Below are 13,081 nucleotides of genomic sequence, written 5' to 3' on the forward strand. Positions count from 1 at the left end.
AGCTTTATTCATTAAAAAAAAATTATGACCTTTCTTTTGGCATGAATTTCTTTACAAAATCTTTTAGGCCAATAGACATATGTGTCTCCCCTAAATCTGGCATTATCTGTGCTAAGTTGGTCTCCCTGATCTATCTCTCAGTAGATAATGCCCACTTCAACTTAGCATCAACTTTATTATATAGTTTTTCTAGAATGCATTTTCCCATCTCTATAGGTGTAGTCTTGAATTGTATCATCATTCCTGTCAAATATTTTTTAGGTTTTCCTTGATCTTCTTTATATAGGGAATCAAAATTAATCTCTTTGAATCATGTCAAGCTTTCTAGTTCAGTGATTTATTGAGATACTCTATTAGATCGTCAAACTCGGTCAATCAATTTTCTCTTCGACCTCTTAGGAATGTTCTCCTTAAGTGAAGTGACATGTTTTCTCTTTGCTTGACTTCCTTTCGATTTAACATCTAGGTGTTGGATTATCTTTGATCTCGCTATGATTTTCCTTTTAGGCTCCTAAGGTGTAGAAACCTTTTGCACAACTTTTTTAAGATCAAATTTAACCTTAGGGTCTACAATAATCACTTTATTTTGCTTGGTTTCCTTAGGCTCAACAACATCTAGCTCTTCACCTTTTCCTTCCTTAGCTTCAGGTTTTTGTTCTAACCCTTCTTCTTCTTCATCCTTGTCCTCAAGAATTTTCTTCTTTTTCTTTTTTTTCTATCTTGGGCTCACTAGACTTTGCATCCATCTAATTATTGACTATATTATATGTGTTGAATGGATCGACATTTGCATCAACATTTTTTGATAATAGTATAGTCACTATTGTTGTGCCTTCATCAACATTAACTTCATAAGGTATAGGCCTTAACCATGCAATTCTAGGTAACATTGTTGGTGCATAAACAAAATTTGTGTCTACCATGATTTAGGAATCCTCATTTGATTTTTTCTTTTTCTTTTCACTTCCTCAAAGTAGTTATCCATGATTGCTTCAAAATTCTCTCTCAATTGACTTATTAGTTCATTTATCCATTTCATAGTTGTTTTGTGCCTATCCCACACTATAATACCAACTGTAGGAAAAGGATTATGTACATAAAAGAATATATAGACTAATAAAGATCCAAAGTTACATGATGTGTTCTTTGCTTTCTTGATTGCTCCTAAATTCTCTGTCAATTGTTGTAGTTGCAGCTCGACAAGGTCATAAGTATGATCCTTTTTAACAATTTTGTAGCCTAGGTCTATTGCAACGCATGACACACTATTCAATTTGTTGGATTGTTAGAATTTGTGTGTTATCACACGTACTACAAATTCAATCACACGATCTTCAATCCCATCAATTGACATCCCTCGACCGTTGCACTATACTTTGGTATATTTTTCAATCTCATTCTATATTGCACTCCTTATGCTCTTTGGTATGTCCCAGGTAGGATATCTAGTAACTTGACCTATTATGGCCTTGTTAATTTTGATTGGGCCTCCTTCTAACCATACCTTCATATGATGAATATGACTTAGGACAATTTTTATCCATTCAACCTTAAAAACTTTAGGAAAACCTAGGGCACAGGTAAGCCCTTTCTCAGCAATGATCTTGTATTCATCCTTTAGTACTCCATTGCTGCATAACTTCTCATAAGTTGTTCTAATCTCAAAATATCCAGTTGTTCCTACTTTGCACATATAATAGGATCTTACATCCCGTACAGTTAAAACTCTGGGTGGAATTGACGATAGGGCGCCAATATCATCTTCAATTTATCCAAAATTCACACTGTTAGTGAGATTCGGTGGGGGAAACTAGTCATTCCTCACAATTTGAGCGTCGCTCACTTTCAACATATCACTTTTTGATGTCATTTCAATCTAGGGTTCTTGAAAATAAATTCTTCTAAAATAACTTTAGAAAATAATTAACTTGACACTTACTCACTTTATCAAATTTGCTAATGCTTCACTATGATTCGCTTGTTTTGTTGCTAAATTCACCTTAATCATCTATGAATAACTTGTGAACTCTAAAATCACTTGGTAAATAGAAACGTATGCCCAAATTTGATAAACCTTGAATTTTTCATTTTAGGTCTGCAATAAATGTTCTCATACTTGGTAGGTGTATGATAGTTGGCTCGATGTCCATGCTTGTTTCTAAACACTTGGTTGTCATTACTTTACTCAACCAACGCTAATTCATTCGGTCAACACATCAACTCAGTTGATCACTCAGTCCATACTGCAATGCTTAATCAATACAAAGTGGATCATTGATGCTTAATATTCTATGTAGTAAATGATTCTCTTTTACTTTCCTTTCTATAGATATGTTCTTGATGCATCTTTTCTTATGCAGTTATGAACTTTAGTACATCTATGTTAGGAACTGATGTAAGTTATATCATTAAATATATATTTCCTACATACCTTCTTCTCTTAGTTAATTATGATGTGATCACCCAATCTATTGGATTGGGTGATCTTAACTTTTCTTGACCCGTTGCTTCTAGCTTCCACTATTTCTTTCCATGTCTTATTTACCTCAACCTTTTCTTTACCTTTGTCATTTCCATTGTTTGGTGCTAGTATTCTGGCTCTGTTGTTTCTAATAACACCTTCAACTTTGAGACAACTAAAACAAACAAGTTCTTCATTCAACCATTTCTTGTAATTTCCTCTGAAATGTGTCTTAATGAGATTCTCTCAAGAATGTGCCCATATTTTCCACAATAATGACAATTGTACCATGTATTGTGATCTCAATGATGAGTATTACCTTTTCTTGATGCTTTTTTTTTTTTTTTTTTTTTTTCTAGATGTCTAGTTAGATTTTGTCTTGGATCTGTACTCATGAGTTTTATGTCCATATTTATGACAATTATAGTAATGTCCTTCAAATCTATGCGTAGTAGGTGACTCACTTTTCTTTGTTATGCATTCATGTGCTTGGTGTCCTACCTTCTTGTAATTAAAGCAATTACCAATAAACTTAAGTTTAGAATTTTGCATACCATTCTTGCTTCTAAAGATATTTGTTGTGTGTCCAAGTTTACTATAATGATGACATGTAGGCTTGTCTTTGGATTTTGCACTCATTTGTTCTCCAATCTTTGATGATTCTCTTTCTTTAGTAGATGAATAATGCTCACTAAATCCTATTCCAGAAGTATCTGATATTGACCTTAGTGATCTCATCAATTCTTCAAAATATTTGATAGCCTCACTTGGTTTGTTCATTCTTTCCAGAAGTTCTTTTTTAGTCCTTAACTCATTTCTTAGTTACTTATACTGTGACCTTAGATTAATGTGATCTCTGCATCCTTCCTATTTGTTTCCTAAGTAGCAATTATTTATTAATTCATTGTATCCAGTTGATTGTTTGTGAAATTTTGTACTTCAAATGATTTAAGTCTAGTTGCTATATGTCTTTTATCTTCATCAACCATAATTTTCTCTTCTTCAACTTTCTTCTTTTACTATATCACTTCACATAGTCTTACTGATTGAGTTTCTTGTTCTCTCCTGAGTTCTTTTACTTCTCTTCTCAAAATGTTGTGTTGGAAATACAATGGGGAAAGTAAACTCTTGGGGTGGGGGGGTGAATCAGTCCTTCAAAATTTTAACCATAAAATCATTCACCGCACATCTATATCTCAATTTGCATGTAAATTGAAAAGAGCTAGCTAAACATATTCATCCATGGTGTGAAAGAAAATAACATTCAACACATATATGACACAAGATATTTGATTACCTAGAAACCTTCCAATGAGAAGGTAAAAATGGGGTGGGGATGACACCCACAAATCTTCACTACTATAGTTATGAAGTATATCCAATGAAGGTTATAATTTTTTATCATAAACTATGATCTACCCTGTGAAAGGTCTTCCCTGTTAAAGGCTTAAAAGATTGTTAAATCTTACCCTGTTAAAGGATTTCAACACCCTATTAGAAGTGTGCATGATTAAAGGAATTAAACTTACAATGAAACAAGCACCCTATTAAAGGATTTACAATAGCTAAATGTTAGGACTACTATGTTAAAGGATTTAACTGATTCATCGGTTAGAATATCTTAGCAATGATCTTGTGGTCAACACTGTGTTGCTCGATAACAGATCACCTCTTTGCATGTATCCTTGATCCTCTCTGATCAGATGTACCACTCCAGTCCTCTAACTTCTTTCATCTGTTCTCCTCTAACTAATTTTGCAATTCATAACTTGATTCAAAACTCCTTAGCCAACATGAATGCTTTATATGTACATGTAAAGTTCTCTCTTCGCACATACAATGTTTTGGTTTTACCTTCCTTAAGAAGACTTAGGTGACTTAGGGTTAGGTATGAATCAATGATTGTGATTAATCCATTTTGCCACTTAATCTATCCCTTTAAATGATTGGTTGCATGTATTGCATAGGGATCGTCAATATAAATTTGTTCATATCATCTAGAATCGTAAAACAATCCTTATGATGACTCAAAAATGGTCTATATAGAAGTTTGTGTCATTGAAAACTATGTCCAAAACTATTTTACTTGACACTTTAAGTCACTAATGCTCAATATCCATTGTATCTTCAATGTTGTAAGTTGGCCTCTAAATGATTCAACATCCATTGATCACTCAACATTTGAATCACTCGACATCAAATGTCTAGTCGGCACTTGAACGACTCAGCACTTACTAGTTACTCGACACATACTAAATATCTCACTCGACATACACTATCTAAAAACTTATTTTAGACATATATTACTTGTTCAGCGTGAAATAAGTTCTAAAGGCTTAAGTGTATTGTCACTCATATATCAAAACCAATATGAGATTAACAATCTCCCCCTTTGACATGAGTGGAAAAACTCTTGGTCATACATAAATATCCTTAACTTATGAGCATAAATCAAATAATCTTTGTTTAATACTTGACTTATATACAAAATTTCAAAACTTCAAAATTTTACAAAACGTGTGACTCATCAGTCATACCTCAAAGTTGTATAACTCCTCCTAAGTTGATTGTTCTTTTTTTGAATCTAAATACTCTTGCTAAGTAAATATATTGTACAGTTGTGCTCTATTTCTGTACTGACTCCCCCTTAGTTTGATCTCCCCCAAAACTTGTTCATTCTCTCCTTTTGTCTTATTCAAAATTCATTCACCCCCTTTTTGACACTTATGTCATGGGTGGTATACGAATAGTGTGTTTGTCCAACAATGATTTATGGACCTCCATTATTAGCTTCAATTTTGCATCCCAGTTGTCACACACTGCCTCTAGAGATTTAATTTAAATAGCTAACTTGACAACAAGGTTAACTAGGCCTTCATGAGTTGAAAGATGGGGATCTTTCTTCATCACTTTTTTGGAAAACGCTAGTTCCTTGTGTAACACCTCCATGTGAGGGATCAACATGGATTGGATGTTGATTAGTATAGCCTGAATTTTGGCATCTTGAGATTGTAATGTTGCTAACTGACCTTGGGCTGACAAAAATTGTCTAAAATGAGACTAACTTTGACTAGGATATTGTTGTAGGATGTTATTTGTTTTCTTCAAATCTCCCTCTAGGTGGTCAATGTATCTATGCACTTCTTGTGTGAACAAGGGTACATCCCACAACTTGGTGTAAAGAGAGAAAATTTTCTCTAACACCTTATTCACACCATCAATTTTGGTTGCTAAATCAACCTAACTTAGTGCAATGATACTAGATATTTTTTCAGTTACCTTGGACTTGGAATTTCTTCTCAAACCATTCTAATAATTTTACATTTGTGTCTAGGTCTTCATCATTTACCTTCTCCACAATGTTTTCCAACTTCTCAATGATTGGATTTGCTTCATCAGGTGTAGGTAGGCTTAAGGCATCAAGAAGTATGTCCTTGATGTCATGTAGTTCTTGTTGCTACCTATGCTCCCTATTGAGTAGTTCTCGGTGTTTCTTTTTGGCTAGAGCATCTTGCAGTATGCTCATTTTTTCTATGGTGATTGATGCAAGGTCAAACTTTGGAAGTTAAATCACTTCATCTAAATTCAGATCACCACAAGATGTAACTTCATCAACCTTGGGTGCACTAGGAATAGACCTTGATGACTACAATGGTGTAGCTTCTACACTTAGCCATTGAAGTGCTTGACTAGGAATAGGAGTAGCAGTATTTGGTAGGGTAACTAGTGTCTAAATTGCTATCACTTCCTCTAGTTTGGTAGTCAAGAATGAATCTTTAGTCATATCCCTATCCTTTTATGTGATCTTTGTATCACCTTGTGCTTGTGTTGTAGGTGTAGGACTGGCTTCCTAACTTGTTTGGACTGGTGTCCCATCTTTCTCAATTGTTGAAATTACTTATACTAAAACATTTTGGACCAATGTGCTAATATGTGATGACATTGTGTCCTTCCTTTGATATACTACAATAGGCATTGTAGATTGTACTTATGTTGATTGAGGGGGATATCAATAACTTTTGAGTTTTCTCCCTTGTAGATGCCAATTATGCCTTCATAATCTCATTCACATTCACCAATATAGGATGACTACATAGTTTTTCCTTAGTGATGGAATCAATCAATATCTTCTTCATATCCTCCTCTATTAAGGGATTGATGTTCTAAGTGGTGTTGTTAGAGACATCCTTAATATTTACTATATCTTCTTGTTGATCTGCACTATCCACATGAGGGGGACTGGCACTCAACATATGTACCTCTGGCACATTCTGATCTTGTTGTTGCTCTTCCTCAGTCATAGCCTTTTTATCTACTTCTTTCTTAGTGCCTGCCTCATGTCCTTCCCTTATAGATTCATCCTTTGTTATCTCAACTACCCCTTGTTTTGCTTTGTCTTCACCTACTTCCATAAGTGCTTACTCAATGGCTTGTTCTATCTGCAACCCATAAATTACCTTCCATAATTGGGTGATTTGTTTGACAACCTCCCCAATATTATTCTACAAGATTTTGAAAGCTCTATATTTGGGAGAAAATATCCCCTTGTATTTATTAATGGTCTTTGTTATTGTAGACTTATCTAATTCTAGCATTACTCTTGCTAGATTAGTCTCTCTAATATTCCTCTCAGTTAAGAGACTATATTGCTACCTTTGCTCAAATATATCATATAGACCTTTGGGTAAAGAGTTGGCAATCTCAATTGGAGTTTTGTTGAATTTGGCCATAATCTTGTATGTATATTTCTCAACCTTGTTTATTTCTATTTTACCAAGTTGATCAAACTCAACATGTGTGAAACTTGATAAATCAACATTATTTTTTTATATTATCACACAAGTTGTCCAAGTAAAAAGAGGGACTATGGCTTGCCACTTGAAATTGACTATTTTCATCTGACTTAGTCCTCTCCTCATCTGATTTAGTTGGAGCTATATATTTCCTCCTTTGCCTCTGCTCAGGTTCATCTTCCTTGATAGTTGTTCTAGCTCTGTTTCCTTTAGGCTTCCCAACTTCTTGAGTTTTCTTAGCAATAGCTCTTGTCCTAGCCCTGGTGACAGGAATTATAGGCTTTTGTTGTGAAGGTTTCACAACTTTCTTGGCTTTTCTTACTGCTAACTTTTTTTCTTTTCTCTTTTTCTTTTTTGTAGCAATAGGTGCTTCATTGGCTTCTTCTCCCTTGAAAACTTCATCAAATTTTGTTTCTCCTTCTCCTTGGTCCTCACCTTGACTCTATGGAAGAGAAAGTGGTGCTTGGACAAGTGTATCTTCCTCATATTCTTCATTATCCTCTTCTTCTTCATCTCTTTCTGCCTCTTCACCAAATTGTTCCTTGAGCATTTTCACAATTTTTTTCTTCTTCCTTATCACAGAAGTTGTCTTCAAGCCCATAGTGATTTTAGACTTGGCTACATCATAGTTTCCAAATGTAGTAATCTTCTTATCTACTTCCTCTTCAAGTAAAGTAGTGATGGCTATAGATGCCTTATCCACATTAATTTCATAAGGCAATGGCTTGAGCCATCTAACCCTTGGAACAACGACTTGAACATAAATGAAATCAACATCATCTAGAAAAAAAACATCATTGAAATGTTTCTCTACTAGTGATACTGGTATCCTCTGTCTTTGTTTCATTGACTTCTTAAAGTCTTCAAAATAACTTGTCATTATAGTCTCAAAACTATTTCTAAGTTGCTCTATGTATTCTTCAATTTGCATTGCAACAGACCTGTTGGTCTTCCAAGCAACTTTGCCAAATGAGGGAAAGTGTTTTGCACATAGAACAATATACAAACAAGAATTGAACCAAATTTGCATTATGCACTTTTTGTCTTTCTTATGGCTCCCAAGTTTTCTAATTACTATTGGAGTTGTAACTTTGCAAGGTCATAAGAATGGTCCTTATTTACTATCTTATAGCCCAAATCCACAACTATACATGGTACATTGTTCAATCTACTAGATTTAAAGAACTTATGTGCAATTACTCTAACTAAAAATGCAATTAGGGGATCAATGATTATGTCTATGGTCATCCCTCTATTGTTCCACATTACCCCTATATTATTCTCAATTACCTCTTTTGCATCAATCATCATAGTCTTTGATATGTCTAGGGTAGGATACCTTGTTACTCTTTGGATAATCCTCTTTATGATCTTGATAGGGTTATCTTCTAACCATACAAAGTTGTCATATATTCTGCTTAAACTATCTTAATCCACTCTGTCTTGAATACACTAGGAAAATCTAGGGCACGGGTTAACCCTTTTCTTTCTACAATTTTGTTTTCCTCTTTCAACACTCCATATTCACACAATTTTCCATTCAAGTCTCTGATTTCCATGTCTCCTATACTTCCTACCTTATAAGTGTAGAAACACCTTACATCTTGTATCATTAAAACTTGTGGTGGTATCATAGATTACGCACCAGATGGGTCTCCTTTACATGCAATATCAGGAATTTCCTGAAAATGTGGTTGTTTAATCTCATTACTAATCAACTGAATATTTAAGACTTATTTTCCTCCCTTAATGACTACAACAAAAGAGCTATATGCCATTACAACTATCTAGGGTTTGTGTAAATTCAAACAACATAGCTTGGCATACAATAAATACCTTGAAAAATCTAATGTTTGGTGATGAGTAGTAGTTGAATCCAGTATGAAAATACTTGAATAGATTTCTCGATTCACTTTATGCTCTTCATGCTCTCTTCAGTCTTGAATGATTGCAAATGAATTGAAAATGACCATATAACCCTTAAAACTTTGTTATAAATGCTCAGTGCTTACATAGTTGTAAGCTTGGCTCCAATAGTAATTTTGACTCACTCAATTTCTACCATGCTCAACAACCACATCAAGCTTGGCCAACACTATCACCCTCAATAGCTCAGTATCAACTAAATTTTCACTTGGCAACAACAATGAAACTTTTCATGCTCGACAACAACATGAAAACTTATAGATTTCTTCTAAGTTCTAACCAATGCTTTGCATCTTACTTCATGCATATATGATATTGTTAGAACTGAATCCTTGGAACTGATGTATAATTGAACTTTGAAATATCAGTCCCATATATACCTCTTGATTGTCTAGTTGGGGGTGGTGTGATCACCTAACCCATTGGATGAAGTGATCCCATCTGAATTTGATGTGTTGCAATCTTCCTTTTCCTTCCATGTCTTGTTCATCTACACTTTGACTTCTTCAACATCAACCTTTCCTTTTCCTTCATTGAATTCACTGCTAGGTGCTTTTGACCTTGTTAGACAATTTCTGTTGATGTGACCAATCTTCAAACAACTAAAACATATAGTTTGACTCAACCATTTACTATAGTCACTTCTAAAATGTGTTCTAATACAATTCTCAGTAACATGTCCATACTCTTGACAATAGTGACAACTATGCTTTGTATTGTAATCCCAATTATAGGGATTTTTACTGTGTTCTACCTTTTTATTTGTTTGTTGACCAATTAGGCTTGGATATGCACTCATATGCTCTATGTCCATTCTTCTTATAGTTGTAGCAGTAACCTTCAAATCTTCGTGTGCTTGAAGTATTGGTCTTGCATTCATGTGCTTGATGTCCTTGCTTGTTTCACTCATGACAGTTACCCATGAATTTCTTACTAGAATTCTGATTTACATTATTGCTCCTACAAACATTTGATGTATGACCTATCATTCCAAAATTATGACAAGTAAGTTTGTAGTTCTTACCTTTGTCGCTTCTTTGTTAACCACTATTAGATGATTCTCCTTCTTTAGTACTGGTGTAACCCAATCTCGAAGTATCACTGTTAGGTCTAGGAGATCTCATCAGCTTCTCAAAATACTTGATGGCTTCACTAGGTTTGTTGAAACTTTCAACAAATTCTTTTTCTCTTTTCAGATCATTTCTCAGTTGTTTATTTTGCAACTTTAGGGTTGTGATCTCAATATCCTTTCCATTCTATTCATTATTAGTAGTCATCGTTTGATTCATTTTTTTCAGTTGCACGTGAACAATCCTATTTACCTCTAATGTCTTCTCTTCCAATCTATTGGTTAGTATCCTTTTGTCATCTTGAATCATGACTTTGTCTTTCTTAGCTTCATTTTTTTGCTCAGTTACCTCACATAGCAATATTGATTGGACTTCTTGTTCTATCTTAAGATTTCTGACCTCTTCAGTTAGGGCACCATTCTTTTCCATTAGATTTGCAACTACTACATCAAATTCATTTGAGTTTCCTCTACAAACAATTCAGTATTGTCTTCCTCTTGGTAATGTGTGTCATTCTCTTCAATAGCTATTTCTTTCCTTCTCTTTAGTGAGTGCTTCAACTCATCTCTTGCTTCTTTCAACTGATGCAGGGAAAGCTAGATTTCAATCTTTTGGTTATCAATAACTTTTCCCAACTTGTAGACTTCCATCTTCAAGATCTTTCTTCAAAGCTGCAAAGCTTTCCTTTCTAGAGAACCAATTCTCTGATACCATAAAATAATTCACCACACATTCATTTCTCAATTTGCATGTAAATTGAAAATAGCTAGCTAAACATATTCATCCATAGTATGAAAGAAAATAACATTCAACAGATATATGACACAAGATATTTGGTTACCTAGAAACCCTCCAATGAGAAGGTAAAACTAGGGTGGGGATGACACCCACAAATCTTCACTATTGCAGTTGCAAAGTGTATCCAATGAAGGTTACAATGCTTGATCATAAACTATGATCTATCCCTCACAAGATTGGTAGATATTACCCTATTAAAGGATTTTAACACCCTGTTAGAAGTGTGCTTGATTAAAGGACATAAACTTACAATGAAGCAAGCACCATGTTAAGGGATTTACAATAGCCTATTAGGACTACTCTATTAAGAGATTTAACTGATTCACCTATTAGAATGTCTCAGCAGTGATCCTACAGTTAGCACTTTGTTGCTAGATAATAGATCACCTGTTTACATGTATCCTTGATCCTCTCTAATCAGATGTATCAATTTTGTCCTCTAGCTTCTTTCCCCTGTTCTCCTCTAACTGATTTTGTAATTCATAACTTGATTCAGAACTCCTTAGCCACCATGAATGCTTTGTCTATGCATGCAAACTTCTCTCTTTGCACATATAATGTTGTAGGGTTTGCCTTTCTTAAGAAGCCCTAGGTGATTTAGGGTTGGGTATGAATCAACTATGATGATTCATCTATTCTATCACTTAATCCACCCCTTTAACTAATTGGTTGCATGTACTACATAGGGAACCTCAATATAGATTCATTATTATCATCTAGAATCGCAAAACAATCCTTAAGTCAGCTTTAAAATGGTTTACATAGAAGTTTGTGCCATTACAAACAACTATGTCTAAAGGTACTTGATGTCGCTGATGCTCGACATCCACTGTATCTTCAACATTGTAACTTGACCTCTGAATGACTTGGTATCTATTGATCATTCGACATCTAAATCACTCAACATTAAATGTCTACTCGACACTTACTAGTTACTTGACACATACTAAATATCTTGCTCGACATACACTATCTAACAACTTATGCTCAACATATATTACTTATTCGACATGAACTAAGTTCTAATGACTTAAGTGTATTGTCACTCATATGTCAAAACCAATATGAGATTAACATGTTGTTCTTCTCTAGTAGTTTTTCTATTGTTGGATTGCTATCACCAATCTTCCCAATGTCAAATAGTCCTTCTATGTCAACTTCTTGATATTGTGTGTCATTTTGTTGAATTACCAACTCTTTCCTTTTTGTCAAAGATTTTCTTAACTCTTTTGTTGCTACTTCAAGTTGTTGTAATATGATATGGATTTCAATCATTTAGTTCTCAATGACTTTTCCCATTAGGTATTCCTCCATGTCAAGGATTTAATGGGAAACAAGACACTAAGAGGGGGGTGAATCAAGATCTTAAACTTTTTCTTACAAAACCAAATTATTGATTTTACACCTAATACATCTCATATCTTAGATCTACCATCAAAACAATAATTTTGAAATGTAAGTGAAAACATAAAATCCATGAAAAGATTCAATGCATGACACAAATGATTTGGTTATCTAGAAACACTTCAATATGAAGGTAAAACCAAGGTAGGGATGAAACCCGCAAATCTTCACTATTGCAACAATAAAGTTAACTTCTTAGGGTTATAATGTTTGACCATAATATACAATATACTCTATGAGGGGTCTACCCTATTAAAAGCTATTAAGGCTGCTAGGTCTTACCTTGGTAAAGGATTTTACATTTACAATCAAGTGAGGAATCTGTTAGGAGATTTACATAGACGTGTTAGGATAACTCGGTTAAGAGATTTTCCCTTACTCAATCTATTAAAGTTGATTCAGTACCTCACCCTGAGTTTTCTCTTAAATTTTATTTTGGATCTCCTCTATTCAATGTCTCAATCTGATCTCTTAATCTGATATCTATGTTCTTTCCTTCACTACTTGGATTGCTTTGTCTGATCTCCTCCCAGACTTAGCCTTCCTTGCTCTATTTTATCCTTGTTTGATCCTTCACTTGCACATTCACCCATTTGTTCACACACATGTGATTCTCCTTTATACATTTG

The sequence above is a fragment of the Cupressus sempervirens genome, chromosome 9 (assembly GCF_028749045.1).
Source record: "Cupressus sempervirens isolate cs-2001-9-10 chromosome 9, ASM2874904v1, whole genome shotgun sequence".
NCBI lineage: Eukaryota > Viridiplantae > Streptophyta > Pinopsida > Cupressales > Cupressaceae > Cupressus > Cupressus sempervirens.